Source organism: Prosopis cineraria, unplaced genomic scaffold (assembly GCF_029017545.1).
Source record: "Prosopis cineraria cultivar Desert tree isolate PC_DT_omini unplaced genomic scaffold, ASM2901754v1 PC3, whole genome shotgun sequence".
Lineage (NCBI taxonomy): Eukaryota > Viridiplantae > Streptophyta > Magnoliopsida > Fabales > Fabaceae > Prosopis > Prosopis cineraria.
In genome coordinates, this window is record NW_026555334.1 from 42514109 (window position 1) to 42521633 (window position 7525).

General features: G+C 37.9%; 1 pseudogene; it reads right to left on the reverse strand.

Annotated features, from left to right (window-relative positions):
• Positions 1–649: 649 nt before the first annotated feature.
• On the reverse strand, positions 650–5609 carry LOC129305229 (cation/H(+) antiporter 20-like; annotated as a pseudogene).
• Between the last annotated feature and the right edge of the window lie 1916 nt (positions 5610–7525).

The following is a 7525-nucleotide window of genomic DNA, read 5'->3' on the forward strand; positions in this document are numbered from 1 at the left end:
TATATAAATTATTAAATTATTCTTGTTGAAAATAAATGATCACAAATTTTATTTAAATATTCATAACTTTTTTCTTATATTTGCAATAATGCAATATCAAATAGAAATTAATATGTGAAGTTGTGATTTGCTATTACATTATTGTGAATATAAAAAGAAAAATTATAAATTTAAACAAAACTTATGAATCATTTATTTTCAATAAGGATAATTTAATAATTTATATAAATTTATTAATGACAGAAAAGTCCTTAGAGACTTTAGGAGAATTATTGCATTTAAGAAACTAAATTATCATTTATACATTTCAAGGAATTTTATTATTTTTTCTTATTAATTGTATTTTAAAAATTATATAAAATAAAATAATTAAATTTGACGTTAATTGAAGGATAATCTAAAAAAATAGTTGTAAATTTTTTATCATTTTATAACTTGGACCGGAGGGATTATATATTGCATAGCCCATATTTCTGCCAGATCAATGAGAAAGCGTTGGTTACCTTGCAAGGAGAAGCAGGGCGTCAATATGAGCAACCTTTACATGCACCATCACAGATTTAACTGTTTTTGCAACTCTCAACCCGGTTAACGATAAGTAGAGATTTTGGGAAAAGGCGAATTTGGGCTTCCAGGAATCCATGTCATCTATGTGGCTAACCAATGGAGGTCGAGAGCTCTATTTGTATTTTCAACTCCAGAAATAGCAATAATAATGGTCCAATATTTTGGTCAAAAATAAATAAAATAAATGATCCAATACTGATACATACAATGTAATACAAGCACAGCACTTCGAGATTTCCTTATCAAAAAAAAAACACTCGAGATTTCACAACAGTCATTACACTATACTGTGGCTTGCCACTGAGGATTCCGTGGCAGTACTGGCACCGGAAGACTCCTGGTTGTCGGACTTGCCAGCGTGTCCCTTGGACACGGGGGCCTCCTCTGCGAGCGCCACGTCATGTTGCTGAACCACCAGCGCCGATGCCTCCACTCCGTTCTCTGACGACGACAGAATGTCCCCTATCGGGCCCAACTCTGCGTGCTCCGCCTGCCTCTCCGCCAGCCCCGCCACCATCCTAGACGGAAACCTCCCCTTCCCCACCACTATCAGATCGTAACCACCGCCTCTCCCTATTGCCATCACTTCCTCCACTATGTTTCTCCCCACCTTCTCCATATACACCGCCACTCCCTCCCACTTGCTCCTAACTCTGCCACGGCCGCCTCATCCATCTCCTGCACCCACCAAATACTTGCCATCATTTTCTATACTTTTAGCAATAAAATAATCGAAATGTGCACTGTCATCCTAATTTGGATTACCTGCTCCGTCTGGCGGTCCATTTTGGCGGTGGAGAAGCTGTAGATATTGTCGCTGATGTTCCTCGGCCTCGGGGAGTGGCGGACCACGAGTTCGGTGCTTCTTGAGGCATCCCTCTCGGCCTCAACGAACCTCACCACCGTCACCTTAACCACGGGATGTTCGGCCATTCTTGAGCCCAGTTGCAGGGCCTCGCGATCATCGGGCCCGCCAAAGAACAGGACGCAAACATTTTGGGCCACAGTAACATTTGGGCCTGGAGTTTTGTACCCGTCCCCAAATCCACGGTCCACCAGCACCGCCACGGAGCAAGGCGCGTTCCTCATCACTCTCTGGTTGACAACTCTCCACGCATGGCCCACATTCTCCATGATCTCGTGACTTCCTTTGTCCTCATTCTCCCGCTCCATCCTCCTCCACTGTTTGTGGAAGGGCAGGATAATCATGGTGACCCTCTTTTCCTCCGCCACGTGGCATACGTCCTCGTGCATGGTGGTCAGAGAGGAGATCGCGGTCGTGGGCCGGACGGCGACCCGGCCCAGTTGGCTGTAGGCCTGGAAAGCCCCAGAGAGCGGGTCGTGCCAGTGGGCGCCGTGGTAGCGGTTGAAGAAGGGGAAGCCATTCCTGCGAGCACGTTGAGCTAGGATGATGGAGGAAGAGCGTTCGGTGAGCTCCACGAGGTGCATGATGAAGAGCTTGAGGGAGGAGTTCTTGGTGCTGCGAGTGGACTCGATGAGGCTGATAATGGAAGGGACGTTGCCGGGACCGTGGACGCAGGCGAGGACACGGAGTTCGTCTGAGACGTCGTTCTTGGAGTTAGAGGTGAGGTCGCCGAGCTTGCGGGGGTGCGGGAGGAGATATCGCGAGCGGGTTTGTAGATGGCCATCACTGTTGGGTTGTGATGAAGGTGGTGAACAGAGCCATCAGGACGAGGATGGCGAACATCTCGTCGTTCAGAACCTGTAAACAGTGGACGGATAATTACGTCGTTGTCGCGTTCTATTTACAAGAAACAAATTAAAATTTGATTATTGTTAGGATGTGTTTATTATTTTGTCGTCATTGTGCGAAGTGGTGGAAGGAGATAATGGGATAGAATGCCGTCGCTTAATGGAGATTAAGATGTGACACTTGTTTTCCCAGCCCAGATGTTTTGGCCATGATCTGGCAATGCACCTGCTTTGTTTTCTGACAATGGATGAGTATGAAAGCGTGGTAGAGACGGGAAGTGAATGCAGGGAAGGAGCCGCGCGGATTTTGGGGTTTGACTTTGCAGCATGAGCCGTCCACTGGCATAGTGCACTCCCCGGGACCCTGCGCACGTGACTTAGCTCCAGCTGCATTGTTATTACTTATCATTGTGTATCCATATATACATACTATATATATAACGCTTGTTTGCAAAGTATGGCTTCCCGTTAATTTAAAAAAAGTTTACAAAATAAGAAAAGTTGGTGCTTGGTAGTATTATCCTTCCATAAAAGAAAAGGGAAAACCCAGCTCAAACATAGCACATGTCAGTGAAACATTTCCGTGCATGGATTTTTTCAACTCTTGCCTCCAAATTTAATCTTAATCAATCCAGTCTTTTTTTTAAAAAAATCAGCGTTATCTACTAACAAGCCAATATTTCTAATAACAGGAAGTGAAAAGGGTGTCAAAACTTAAAGAAGGCAAGGGGACGTAGATTGCATATGATTCTTCAGGACGCTTTGTGAAAGTTCATATGCCCCCATAAAAAGAATGCCTACGAAATTTATTTTTTCCCAGCGGAAGTCCGAGAAATTTTCACTCTTAACATTTTTTTTTTAATTTTACCAGCAAAATATTACTAACAACTAAAAGACAGGCTCCATAAATTAATAATTAGTTCAATTTGATCGCCTGTCAACCAATTTCTTTAATCAATTTTAAAGGTTAAATATTTGTCGATACAAGACCGTTTCTTTAAGATTAAAAATAAGTAATATTTAGAATAGATTGTACAATTATTTTGATGCAATCAAAAACAAATTTAACTCAATGGATCACATCGTGTTAGCCTATAATTTCTCCCGTCATCAAATTCAATCCACTATATTCATCAAATCAGTCACAAACTACCAATTTTCAATATATCAATATATATAAATATAATTAAAATTGATATGCCTCGTTACAAATCATAAGTAAGATTAGGTACATTTATTTTGAAGTTTTGTGTAATGCATGAAGAGGACTTGAAGTTTTGTATTTTCACTACTAGTAAAAATATTTCAAGCCAATGAAATTCAAAACAATACTACAGCACTGTTGATATTTTCAACTCATAATTTATAAATTTTTAAATAATTAATATATGAATTCATTATTGTAACATAGCAGTAGTAAATGATACTATTCTCAAATCATAGACAAGGTTATTGGGGGAAAAAAAGGTGCTAGTACTTGGTAGATGTTGATTAAATTGAAGGGAAACAGGCGTGTTTCTCGGCCACGACACAGCGGCCAATCAAGTTGTAACTGGCTAGAGCATGGCAATCGACCATTCGGCCAGCGCAGCACAGACACAAATACTGAATTAAGCATATTCATACTACTAAGTAATTAATACTCTCACTAATTTAAATTATGTGACACTTTAAAAAAATTCATCTTACAATACAAGACATTTTAAATAAATTAATATTTTATTAAATACATTAATTTAATATTATTATTTTTTCTTTAATTAATTTTTATCACTTTTTTAATATATAATTTAAAGTATTTTATTTTAAAAAATAAATTATTAAATCTATTTAATAAAATTTATTAATATGTAAAATTTTATTTAAAAATATTTTATAATTTAAGCGAAACGAATATATATTTTAATTGGAGTGCTCAATTATGATGATACCAGATATTTTTAATTGTAACTAAGGAAGCGTCAAAATGGAGCAAAGGGGAAATAAGGAAGCTGACCTTTTTTTCTTTTCCAATGTTGAGTACGATGAGCTCCACCAGTCCTTTGGTGTTCATGAGCAAACCCAAAGTCAGAGCCTCTCTCGCCGGCATCCTACACAGTAACGCCACCGCGAACGTTCCCAGTATCTTGCCAGTGCACGCCGTCGATATTACCAGCACCAGAAGCCCCATGCTTCCGCACCTCTGATTTTCCACGTCAGTCTTCAACCCTCGAAGCAAAATAAAGCGGAAGAAGCAAACCAGAAATGAAATCCTCGATCCTCTCTATCAATCTGTCAGCAAAATCACCGCCTTTTGGAATGGTTAACCCGAACACGAAGGCCCCGAATATCGAATGGATCCCAATGAGGTCCGTCATGAACCCCGAGATCATCACTCCTGCCAGAGTCAAGCAAATATAAGCTTCGTCCACGGCATCATGCTCCGACGAGCACCTCCGGCCACCCGTTTCATCACAGGTCGGATCACGACCATCATGAAGATCACAAAACCAAGCCCGATAGCAACACCCAGACCGATACAAAGGCTCTTCTGGTTTCCGGCGTCCCCCGCGAGAGCGACGGCGAGAGCAGCAAGATCCACGCGGCGACGTCGTTAAATGCTGCGGCGGCCATAGCAGTCTCTCCGACACGGGTGGTTAGGAGCTTGAGCTCTGCTAGGATACGGGCGAGCACGGGGAATGCGGTGATGGAAAGCGCGACTCCCATGAAGACGAGAAATTGGGCGAAACCAACCTTATCGGCTCCGTCGATGGTTTTGCGGAGAACGACGGCGACGCCGAAGCCGCAAACAAAAGGAAGGGAAATTCCGGCGGCTGCATAGTAAAAGCTCTCCTACCACTGCGGCGGATGGAATTCAAGTCCAATTCGAGCCCTACGAGAAAGAGGAAGAAGAAGAAGGCCTATGCTGGCGACGGATTCAAGAATGGGAGTGCTCCATGAAGGGAATACACGGTGCATGTATGTTTTGTTCCTTCCAAAAGCCGAGGGGCCTAGTACGATTCCTCCCTGTAGAAGAAGATAAAAGAAATGATCAACGTAACTGATTAATTTTCTGAGGATACGATCTTTGAGAGCGGGAGAGAACACTTACGACAATCTCGGCGATGACTTTGGGCTGGCGAAGGGGCTTGAGGAGGAAGGCGAGGGAGCGGCTGACTAGGAGGATTAAGGTAGTTTGGATGATGAGAGTGGGAATGCGTAGTCCAAGGGGTTATCGCCTTGCCAGGCTCCATTCGACGACGTTTTGATGGAGGTTATGTTGAACGCCATGGTTATACCTCTGCCTCAAGATGGCGAAGAAGAAGAAGACGACTTGTCAGAATAGCACGGAAAAGTTCCCTTGATTAATGGAGGCGTTAAGGCACTATATATAGATAGTGGGAATTCGGAAATGGTTTCGGTGGATGTTAATTACTGCTCGAGCTCTTATCCTGAGTAAACACTCGACATCTGACACTGCGCTCATATTTACTACCGTTTGACCTTTCTGCCTATTAAATGCTCGCTCTTAATGTAAGGACTAAGGTAAATATATTTGTTTATAGTTTAAAAAAAATACAAGTAAACAATCAAATATAATTGATAATAATAAAAATTAATCCAACACAATGAGATAACTTTTTTATTATTATATTAAATATAAGCATTATTCAACACCAATCAATGAATATTTAATGACGTTTAAAAAATCCCTCGTAATTATTTAATGATGGGAGCATTACAATTTTGTTTATTATTTTAAAATCATCTTTGAAGTTTTAAATATTAATTATATAGTGAAGTCTGGTGTGCGTGTGTGTATTAATTATTAATTAACAGCGTTAGTTAAAAATTATAGATGCTTTATATATTAATGCAATATCTTGGATATCATTCTTTTTTATGATTCTATCTGTAATTTTGTCGGCAAAAAATTCTACAAGGAAAATCATAAAAAGGTTGAGATAGAAAGTAATAGAGTTAGGTGAAATTGTTTCTACAAAGAATTACATAGAAGTACCATATAATATATTTAAATATATATGGTCCATTGATAACTTAACAAATCATTTTTTTTTTTCAATTATCAATAGTTTTTATATTATTTAATTGTTTGTGTGGCACTTCTCTCTTCGGGTAGCGCGCAGTTTGACTTAGCAGATCCACGGTATTTAAAGCAGGGGACAAGGATGAGTTGCATTCAGAAGAGTAATAATTCAGAGATGATGAAGATCGAATCGAAAAATACTAGTGATTAAAAGGAGATGTGTAGATTAAATTAAACTTAAAATTGTGGCCTCATGCATAAAGCGTACTTGCTTGGCAAACTTCTCAAAAAACTCAATTAATATATCATGAAAATTTTAAGAATCTCGTGAATTGAGTCTCTAGCTCTCCAAAATGCGTTCTTTCTTGTCGATCATGTTAAAACTTTAAACGCACCGTTGACTTTGCTACTTACCATGTTATATTAACCCAAACTTTGCTACCATTTTTTTGTCATAGCTCGAAATAATTATTAGATGTTGTAATGCGTGCGGGTTGCCGATTGGGAAGGATTTTTTAGTAAAATAAAATCAAAACATATACATTTCGCAATTGATAATAATCTTAATTTATAGCGGGGGGAATTTTAATTAAAAACCTCTTGACCATACTTATTTATATTTAAATTCCTTAAATATTTAAATTTACTGTAATTCAGAGATACTAATTTGATATTAAATTTTTTAAAAAATAATAAAATTGCTCTCATTGAAAATAATATCACAACTATCATACTTCATTTGTTAATTGTTATACTTCATTTATTTATTTACTTATAAAATATTATTAATTACCCTACTTTAACTTATTCATTTTTCTAAAATGAAATCAAGTAAAGTATGGTGACGAACAAATGAAATAGGATAATAGGATAATAAACAACAACGTAAAAGTAAATAAATAACATACAGATAGAAATCAATAAATCATCTTAGGATGCTTTAAACACTTAAAATAAAAATAAGTTAAGTAGAATAATTAAATAATATTTAATAATTAAATTAACAAATAAAATAAATAATAAACAGTGAATAAACATTTTAATATATTAATTTAAATAAGAGTAATTTTGTCATTTTTTTCAAAAATTTAATATTAAATTAATATTCCTATTGTAATGTAATTTTTTAAACTTAATAATTTTAAATGTAACTGAATGTAATCAAGAAAGTCTTTATTAAAATTCTTTCAATATAATTTAATTATAATAGATTCAGGG